Raw genomic sequence first — 10364 nt, 5'->3', positions numbered from 1 at the left:
GTTTCTTTCAATGCCAAGATCTTCGGCTGCTAGCGGAGCCCTTCAAGACATATTGGTTTATGGTGGCCATGGATGGCTTTATGATCAGTTCTTAATGAAAGGGTACGACAATAGTTTATACTTAGGAGAGTAGCAAGCTGTAAGCAACAAAAGACCACAGCCACTGTATCGGATTCCTGTCTTTTCAAAATTATGTTTAAGGAAAAGAAGAAGAAGGGGGGAAAAAAGCATGGTAAATTTAGACCTCTATTAATCCAAAAACACCTCTTCTCTCCTGGTGCTAGGTCCTGACACACCGGAACATGAGAAGAGATTTAGGAAACTAATAATAACGAAGCCCAGGAATATACTTGCATCCTGAATGGCTGATTTAATTGTTTCCGGAGAGAAACGATCTTGGAGTTGGAAGAATATTCCAGAAGAAAGAAGAGAAAGGCTCTGGTGAGTGTGACTGCCAGCTGGAAGGCAGGGGAGCAGAGACGAACTGGTTCGCTTTCCGTTTGATATTCCTGCCAACTTGTATCATTTTTCTCCGTCCAAGATTTAAGAATCATGTTTTGGCAGAAACCCCCAGAATCTATTCAAACCGCAGTCTGAACTTCACACGTGGGCCTGTAGTCATCCCGTGGACTATCGAAAGACAGGCGTGCAAGGCTGGGAACATAACAGCTTCCGGGGGGTGGTCCAAAGTTCAAGGAGTTCGCCCTGTGGAAACAAGCCCTTGCTCTGGAGTCTGCTTGCCCTGATCCTGCTGTGTGGTTTTGGACAAATGAGGCCTCCCTTGGAGCTCCAGCAACCTTAGAAGTTAAGCAAACACAGAAAGGCTGAGTCACTTCAGAGGAGGCAGACACTCCGAAGGGAAACTTGCATTTGCAGCACCAAACGGAGCTCAAATGTGTTTTCATGATCCTAGCCCAGGAGAACAGAGAACTTTTCACTTGACCCGTTTTGTGGTTCTGCTCTAGGAAAGACAGCAGATGGAAAGGAGGGTTAGCACTCGGTCCCCAGGAACTGCTTTAAGCCTTGTGTCTGACATCTGTGCCCAACCCCCACCTCAACAATCTGTGTAGGGAATGACATTACTCCTCTGTGAGGTCAGAATGTTAATATGTCCTATGGATGGAGAATCCAGTGTTAACTGTTAGCATTAATCTGGTAGAGAAGCTGAAGCTGGAGCTGGCTCAGAATGGGTAGGCAAGCTAACAGCTTCTTCATTTGGAGGGGTTCTAGAAAACATGGACCCCAGAGCAGAGAAGGATGCTTGGACAAGAGGAATAGGATCGGCTGTGAAACGTCCACGTCTCTATGAGAGTGGATCTTGATGCCCCCGAAAAGTGTTGGAATTGACTCACACTTTGCCTCTGGCAGGAAAATAAATGATGGAATGAAATCAGAGAAGGCGATTGTCACTGAACCATCGACCAGCCTGAAAGCCAACAAATGACAGACACACCAGAGGACGGCTGGGAAAGGGAGGGCAGCGTGCCACACATTCAGTCATCAAGGGGGGATCTTGGTGAAATCTACCGTAGAGAAGGAAAGGAAATGCCTATCCTAGGAGGCGATTACGTCCTATGAAACCTATTGGCTGAAGATTACGCTCAAAGAGAGACTGAACTCTATTGTCTATATTTTCTGAACCAACAATTTGGCTTCTATAGCAACCTGATGCATATCTTCTCTCAAACTCTCCCATTATCCCAGCAAGGAAACTGCTTGGTTGAGTCCTTCTTTATCACCCTCACCTGAAACTTTCTTAATCTAGTCTGCTCTGCCCACCTTCACCTACACATCCTCTTGTAGCCCCTCCAGCATCCTACCATAGCCCAGACGTTCTCCACTGCTGAACCTTAAATCAACCATTCCCAGCCATCCCCTTGTGGGACTAACACCCTCTGACTCTGCACTCTCGCTGTTCTTGCCCGTGGAGATGATGCAATCTCAAAGCATGTGTCCCCGAGACCCGAGCCGATCCAAATCCAGCCCCAACGGTCGCTGCTTCCTCTACAAAGTCACTACTTGTTCTCCTCTGTCCAGCCCCTCTCTGTTGCCCACAGCATCACTGTCACCCTTGTCCAACGCCGCTGCAGTGTGTTATTTGAGCGTCAATTTCTTGCACTGCTCTGTGAGCTCCCGGGGGGGTAGGGCTAATGTCTTGAGCAACTCCATAGCCCCAGACCAGCATGGGCCAGCCACACAGCAGGCTTGATGAGTGGTGGGTCTTATTGGTAAGAGGACGTGGAAATGTGCCCTTTTCGTAGGTCAGAGGTGGTCAGACATGAGCAGTTTTGTGTGACTCGACCCATTCCTGTATTTGCAGTGTCCTTCCCCAGGCGGCTCCAAGAGCCTGACAAGCACGTGTCCTTAAGCTTGTGGAAATTCCCGCAGGAGAGTCTGAGAAAGCAAAAGCATCATTTTACAGATGATTTAGTAGGTCAGTGGATCTGGAACTAGATTTTATTCTAGTCAGACCCTAAATCTGGGGTCCATAGTTCTACAGTCGTGGGATTCTAGAACCAGAAGGAAATCCAAAGGCTCACCTGCCAGACAGCTCCAGGCAGCAGGACACATGAATCCTCCTAAGTGGTTTCTGACTTTCCTACGCTTGTCCAAAGTTGAAAATTACATGCCACCGCACAATAATAACCGAACGCTCCCCCTCACGCTCTCACCAGGCAGCCCGCTTCTAACCCATCTCGCTCCTGCTGCCATGCGTCAGTTTCTGAGCTGATGGACATAAAGCCGCTGCGATGTGCCAGGCTTATAATAACCTCGTACTGCTTACAGCCACTTCTCTCCTCCCTTGTCTTTCAGTTCTGAAAGAAGACAAAGGAAACCCTTTTCTTTTAAACTCTATTCATAGGTCCTTCACACCCTTTTCATCAAAAGTCTTCAGACTCTTCTATAGCAGCCTTTTCCAGTTTCACTAGACCACGTAAAAATGGAGCCCCTATGAACGTTCCTGCCGACCTAGTGGTCCCCGAATGGAGTTTCGGGAACAGAGCTCTGTGGTGTGTGCACAGTTCTTTTGAAATAGGAAGATGACAAGTTTGATGCAATGTCTTTGTAAGCATATCTCTGGTGTCACGTGCAGCATCACAATGACTCCGCAGCCGCTGCAAGGTCAGCTCTCTGTTTACATCTTCGTTATTGCAATTGTCTCTGTAACCACAGATGCACAATGCCACCTCATTCCTGGAGAATGCTTGTGTTTTTATCAGCTTGAATAATTGTTGAGCCTTTGTTCTGTTCTGAATAGCAATTGAGCTTTGGGTTTATTTATTGCAGACAGCATCTTGATTGGGTTCTGACTATGGGACCATTTTCCCCCCTCAAGTGTTTTCTGATCACTTTAGATTTCATTTTTCTGAAGTCATAGCAACCACCCCCTCCCTGTCACCCAGACCCTTCCACCCTCCTGGTTAGTGTTACGTGCAGGTTTTATTAGGGTGCTATTAAATATGCCACCCCCAAAGTCAATTTTATCTTATTCTGAAATATTAAGTAACTTGAGTGGGAAGTTTCCTGATAAATGTCAGCAGACATTGATTGCACATTTGCTGCATGTTTAACCCAGTGAGAACTTTCAAAGCTCCTGGTCACCGTGGAGAGGTAGCTCATAAAGAGTTAACTCATAGGAGGAGGTATTACATGAACCAAAGCATAGAAGTCATACAAAAAAAAGGAGGGCCCTCACGACTAAAGATATCAAGATTGGACTTGATTTATGATGTGAATTCAGGTTTTTGGAGAATTTAGGTCTTTAAACTAAAATGAAGAGGTGATGAAATGGACCAGGGAAGCAACAGCAGACAGCAGCAGATGGACATTTACTTTAGACCTGGAGAAGGACATCACGTTTGGTAAAGAAGACAGGTATCGAAAAGAGGCAATCCCTCAGAGAGATGGACTGACCCTGGGCCTCCAATGTCAGACTCAGACACGTCTGAGTCTGACACACCCACCTGGCTTATGCCTATGGCGACAGGGACTATCACAAACTTGTTCAGTGATGTTCAGAGTTCCTGGCCAATGATTCATGTCCAATAAGTGTGTGTGTGTGTGTGTGTGTGTGTGTGTGTGTGTATCCATAGGTACTTAATATATATAGTTTACGCTTGAAAACTGGTTTGAGTGAAAAAGCAGTTCTGTGAGAAATGGTGATTCAATTTAGGCTATGGAGGTTTCGGAAAGGCAGCTGAGCAATTTCCATGTCATTGGGTGGGATCCACTGAAGTCTGGGCATGGGATGGCAGGATGTGGTATGTGGAACATTGACCTTGCAACAGTGCTCAGAACTAATTAACAGAGAGCAAAGGAGGAGTTTCAGGTAAAGGGGAGTTATTGCTTCATTTTCTAGCTATCATTCATTTCTAGCCTTCCCCTCTCGCGCAAGCTTCTCGAAAGATCAGCCTACCTTTGACCTTTCTGAGTCTTCACCTCTCTGTCCTTCAACTCGTGCTAACTTGTCTTCCAGTCCCAATTGACAGCATTTAACTCATTAATATCTCTGCAGTATTAATATTTTGTCATTTAAAATGCATTTATTTTAATTACATAATTACTGAGTGTATAAATAATCCATAAATGCAAAGAAATTGCAACTAATCCCAATCCCCTCTTCCAGAGATGAGCATCAACATTTTAGTGAGCATCGCTTCAATCTGTGCTTACAAGACCACACAGCTGGCTGCATGAGAGGGCTCCAAGAAGTTTTGGGGGAAATGAAATTAAAAGAAAATAGAATTTTTCCACAAATGGCTAGATACCCGCTCATATGGAGAGAAAATCACAAACATTGGATCCTATATGCTCGTTTTTAATAACTTACATTATTTTCCTAAACTAAGTGTAACCATCAGTGGTGATAAATCCATATGATCTTGATAGGAGTATTAGTGCCCTGGAGGATGGATGTTAAAGTTGGGCTGTAGCTTTCGTTACTATAAACAATGTTGCCAGAAACATTCCTATATATCTTTTCATCATTTTGCCACTTTGAGGGTAACTTTTTATTTTTACTCTTATTTTAATAAACTCCTTCCTGCTTAAAATTTTTGGTTGCACATCATGCATTCTCATGCCCTATCACTCTTGTTCATGGGCTCTAATTTCTCCTAGTTCCCACACCTCTCTGGTGGTTTCTTCTCACACTTCATACCATGTAGACTTCATACCTTTAAAAATATGTGCATAAATAAAGAAATAAAAATATGTGCATATCTGAGATTTATTATCCTTTGCATTTTATGTCCTTTTCCCCATTAATCTCTTTCACTCTCACAGTCTCACAACTACAGCCAGTGTAATAACTTGCTGTGAGTTGTTCTTTCTTTCTTTCGTTATCCCTAATTCTTTCCTGAAATTCAGATAGAGATCTAGTAGCTGCTGCACTGACATATCCCACGTAGCTCAGTCTATCTAGTATCTGTACTTTACCCTCGAACCTTCTGGAGATCCCTTACATTCAGCTAATTAGACACCCCATGCAAAAGATTGGAGATCAACCTTCTTTCACCTCTCTTATCCTCCAACATCCAACAAATCATCCAGTGTAAATTTTATCTCCTAAATTTTTTATGAAGCCCTTAAGATACTTCTTGGAAAGCCACTGGAGGATATGCTACACCAAAATGTGGATGTCAATCAAAAAAGGTGGATACAAGAACTAGGATATAGAAGCCTCAGGCAGGAGAAAGGGAAGGACATTTCCCAGGTGATGGAGAGCAGTGTCCGGGCAATGCTACCCAACAGGCCCAGAAAGTGCCAGTCCAAGGTTAAGTAGGATGGTGGAGGAGTCCCAGAGGGACAGCTCCAAGAAGAAATGAAGCAGTGACAACATGTAATATGTGTGAACCTATTGGGAAATGTTATTACAGTTTGGCAAAAACTGGGGGATTAATAGTGATTGCTTCAAAAAACAGTCAAGAAAGAAACTGTAGTCATTCAAATTTTCATGGCTCAGCTCTGAATAATAACTCAAAAATACTACTGTCCACATAGATTATTGACTTAATTAAAATAGGGAGGGGACTACAGGAAGAATCGTGTGGTGTGAGAGAATTAGCAGTACCTAATTCTCATTATAGCTTTAGGATATATATATATTGCTGACTCTCACTGCCATTGAGTGGATGCTGACTCATGGCAACCCTATAGGACAAGGCAGAATCGCTCCTGTGAGTTTCTAAGATGGCAACTCTTTATAGGAGTAGAAAGCCCATCTCTCTCCCAAAGAGCAGGTAGTAATTTCCAACTGCTGACCTTTTGGTTAGCTGCCCGACTCGTAACCACTATGACCCCGGGGTTCCTTATGTCATTGTTCAAAGTGAAATACCAAGAAGTAGCAATTAAAGAAAATAACCCCCCCCCCCCAAAAAAAAAGAAAAGAAAAAAAAAAAACAACAACAACCAGAGAGGCTGAAAGGCATTGCCTCAGAAAAGGGGGCAGCAGAGGTGGGAAGAGATCATACAGGGAACCGCTCTGGCTCCCCTGTCCCAGAAATACGACATGCTTTCATAAACGACATATATGCATTATATGGATTTAAAGATTAAAACAAAAGATAAGAGCTGGAAGAATCCAAACATCTGCCAATAAATGAACGGTTAAATGAAAACGTTTCACTCACCTAGGGAAATGTATGCAGCTGCTCTTAAAAATGCAGATCTATTGGGGCGGGGGCAGGAAAATATCTAAAATACATTGAAATGGGTTTTTTTGTTGTTTTCTTTTCCTTTTTAAGAAAGTTTCAAAGGCATTATAATATGTCTTATTTTCATACCACCCCAGTTTTAAATATAATTTAAGAAGAATATTTATTAATCCTTAAAAGGGACAAAGACACCATAATGACATAGACAATATCATCAGGATGCGGGAGGCCATCAGTACAAGGTCATAAAGGAACCCGAGGACTCACCGTCACACATTCATGACTGATGGAAGATCAATACATCACAGTACAGGTGGGACTACAGAAGCAGGAATAGGACCATGATTCGGACATGGACATTATGTTAGATACAAGAGCTTACACATTGGTCCAGAGTCTTCTGATCAAGCCAGTCAGGGCATGACTGATAGGGCATGACTATGTGTGCTCCAGTATTTTCTGACAAGGACACACCCAGTCAAACCCCTAAGAGACGGGATGGAGAGAGGGAGAGGTAATCCACTGTCCAATCCACTCTGCCGATTATCTACATACTTGACTAATGAGCAGAAGGAATTCAAAGGAGGCTTCATCTATGAGGGGACTCTACAAATGGATTTTGGGCTGTCCCTGTCACCCATCGCTTTCTGAAAACTGGATTATCAGAATTTAAGCTCTAATAGAACCCGGGGTTACCTCAGTAAAAAGGCTTGGTGACTTCTAAAAATAATCAACCATTGAAAATCCTGGGGGGCACAGTAACTATTCTGCTCTATGGAAGATCCTTCCCTTTTCCCCTTTGAACGATTACTTTTAGGAGTAGGATTTCATCAGAAGCTGAGTTTGCTTCAAGAGCTGAAGAGTCATTAAAAATGAAATAGTATATTAGGGTAAAAGTTTTTAATGTTGCCTGAGTAACAGCAAATTAAAGAAAAACTTTATATATTGAATTGATGTGTGTGTGTATGTGTCCCCTTCAATACTACTACTAAGTCAATTACAGAAGCAAACAAACCGGAGGAATAGTAACCAGACCATCAATGATTTGGATGGTGGAATTATACCTTTCATACATGGACTTCAGTAAAAGCTGGATTTTCTATAAGTGAAATGCTTTTGTTGCTGTTGTGACAAGAGTAAAACAAACAAATATTTTTCAAACCCTCTATGTCTTCTTGATTCTTAAGACCACTGCCCTCTCAAGCCCTGCAGTGGCTTCTTGGAGTCCCAGCTAAAAGCCCGAGCTCATTGGGATGGCATTGAAGGCGCCCTAACGAAAGCTCCTGCTGACATATCCAGGCTACGCTTTGACCACTTCCTACCGTCCCCTGCATGTCATTGCTGTGCTCACCTCAATTCTGCTTGGCAAACCCAATTCTGGTCCCCCTTCTTCCACTCGACCCCTCTGTAGGCCCTTTCCATCTCTTGCAGGGCCTAGGCATTACTTGCTTCAAATAATGTCTTAACCTTACCACCACCACCCACCCCTCCGTACTGGGCTGGATTCTCTCCTCCAATCCCCAAGGCAGATAGTGCATGACTTGCCACCTTGCATTTATTGTTTTCTCAGCCAGTTGATCTCCTGTCACTAAATATCTACCTCCAGGGTTAGATAGATTTGCAATAATGACAGGGAGGAGGTGGGGGGAAGAGGCACTGCTGAAGCGGCTTAAATACAGCCAAACACTTCATGGGATTTGATGGCGTGGTGTGGAAGTTTAGGGTCATGGTTTCATGGGACATCCCAGTTAATTGGTCTAATAACACACTTTGTGCTTCTGTTCGACTGCCTGGTTCGCTGAATGGCGTCTGGAGTTATAAATGCTTCCAGGACACAACAACTGGTCTCAATTCGCCTGGAGCACAGAGTCAGGAATAAGAAGAGGATGCACAGGCGTGGCTAATTGCCTCCGTGAACAGCTGCCTCCTTTGCCAGGAGACCAGAAGAATTGCATGGTGCTGGGCTACCACGACTAAACATTTCAATTAAAGATTCCATAGGAAAACTCTAATTGAAAGGAAGAAAATGCAGAACAGAAACTCAAATTATCTTGGCAATTTATCTTTATGTAGGATTTCTGAGACCATCAATAGGAGAGAAAAGCTTGAAGGTAAACAAGCGGGCATCTAGTTGAGAAGCAACAAAGCCCACATGGAAGAAGCACACCAGCCTGTGTGATGACAAGGTGTCGATGGGATCAGGTGTCAGGCATCAAAGAACAAAAAAATCAGATCACTGTGAATGAGGGGGAGTGCAGATTGGGGACCCAAAGCCCATCTGTAGGCAACTGGACATCCCCTTACACAAGGGTCTTAGGGAGGAGACAAACCAGTCAGGGTACAGTATAACATCTATGAAACATAACTTTCCTCTAGTTCTTTAATACTTCCTCCCCCCTCCTACTATCATGATCCCAATACTACCTTACAAATCTGGCTAGACCGGAGCATGTACACTGGTACAGATAGGAACTGGAAACACAGGGAATCCAGGACAGATGATCCCTCAGAACCAATAATAAGAGTAATGATGCCAGGAGGGGAAGGGGAAGGTGGAGGAGAAAGGGGGAACCGATCCCAAGGATCTACATATAAACCCCTCCCTGGGGGACGGACAACAGAAAAGTGGGTGAAGGGAGACATTGGACAGTGTAAGACATGACAAAACAATAATAATTTATAAATTATCAAGGGTTCATGCGTGAGGAAGGGAGGATAGGGGAGGGAGGGGGATATGAGGAGCTGTGACCAAGGTCTCAAGTAGAAAGAGAACATTTTGAAAATGATGATGGCAACAAATGTACAAATGTGTTTGACACGGGATGTGGCTCGAGCTGCAGGCGTGCAGGGCCCGAGACGCTGCAGACCCGCGACCCGGAGCAGCTCGGAGGCGGTGAATAATAGCTCTTCAAGTCTGCAATAAAAAATGGCCTCCAATAAAACTACATTGCAAAAAAATGGGAAAGAAACAGAATGTAAAGAGTAAAAAAGTCGAAGAGGCTGAACCTGAAGAATTTGTGGTAGAAAAAGTACTGGACCGGCGTGTTGTGAATGGGAAGGTGGAATATTTCCTAAAATGGAAGGGATTTACAGATGCTGATAATACGTGGGAACCTGAAGAAAATTTAGATGGTCCGGAATTAATTGAAGCATTTCTCAACTCTCAAAAAGCTGGTAAAGAAAAAGATGGTATGAAAAGAAAGTCTTTATCTGACAGCGAATCTGACGACAGCAAATCAAAGAAGAAAAGAGATGCTGCTGACAAACCAAGGGGCTTTGCCCGAGGTCTTGATCCTGAACGAATAATTTGTGCTACAGACAGCAGTGGGGAATTGATGTTTCTCATGAAATGGAAAGATTCAGATGAGGCAGACTTGGTGCTGGCAAAAGAGGCAAACATGAAATGCCCTCAAATTGTCATTGCATTTTATGAAGAGAGACTAACTTGGCATTCTTGTCCAGAAGATGAAGCTCAATAATTGTTTGCATTATATATATATATATATATATATATATATATATATATATATAAAATTTGGGTCTTGGGTTTTCTTGTTTTTGTTTTGAATTATTAGTGAGAAGAATAACTACATTCTAATGGAAATCAAGTTTGATTTTTTTTTTGGAGTAGTGCTGGGGGAGTTGTTGGGGTTATTTTGTTGTTGTATAAATAGCACTGGTTACTTTGAACAAATAAAGCTTTCGGTA

General features: G+C 43.3%; 1 pseudogene; it reads left to right on the top strand.

Annotated features, from left to right (window-relative positions):
- Positions 1–9482: 9482 nt before the first annotated feature.
- Positions 9483–10140, top strand: LOC142456426 (chromobox protein homolog 3 pseudogene; annotated as a pseudogene).
- The last annotated feature ends 224 nt before the right edge of the window (positions 10141–10364 follow it).

This window comes from Tenrec ecaudatus, chromosome 9 (assembly GCF_050624435.1).
Source record: "Tenrec ecaudatus isolate mTenEca1 chromosome 9, mTenEca1.hap1, whole genome shotgun sequence".
Taxonomy (NCBI): domain Eukaryota; kingdom Metazoa; phylum Chordata; class Mammalia; order Afrosoricida; family Tenrecidae; genus Tenrec; species Tenrec ecaudatus.
This window is presented reverse-complemented; position numbering and strand designations above follow the sequence as displayed.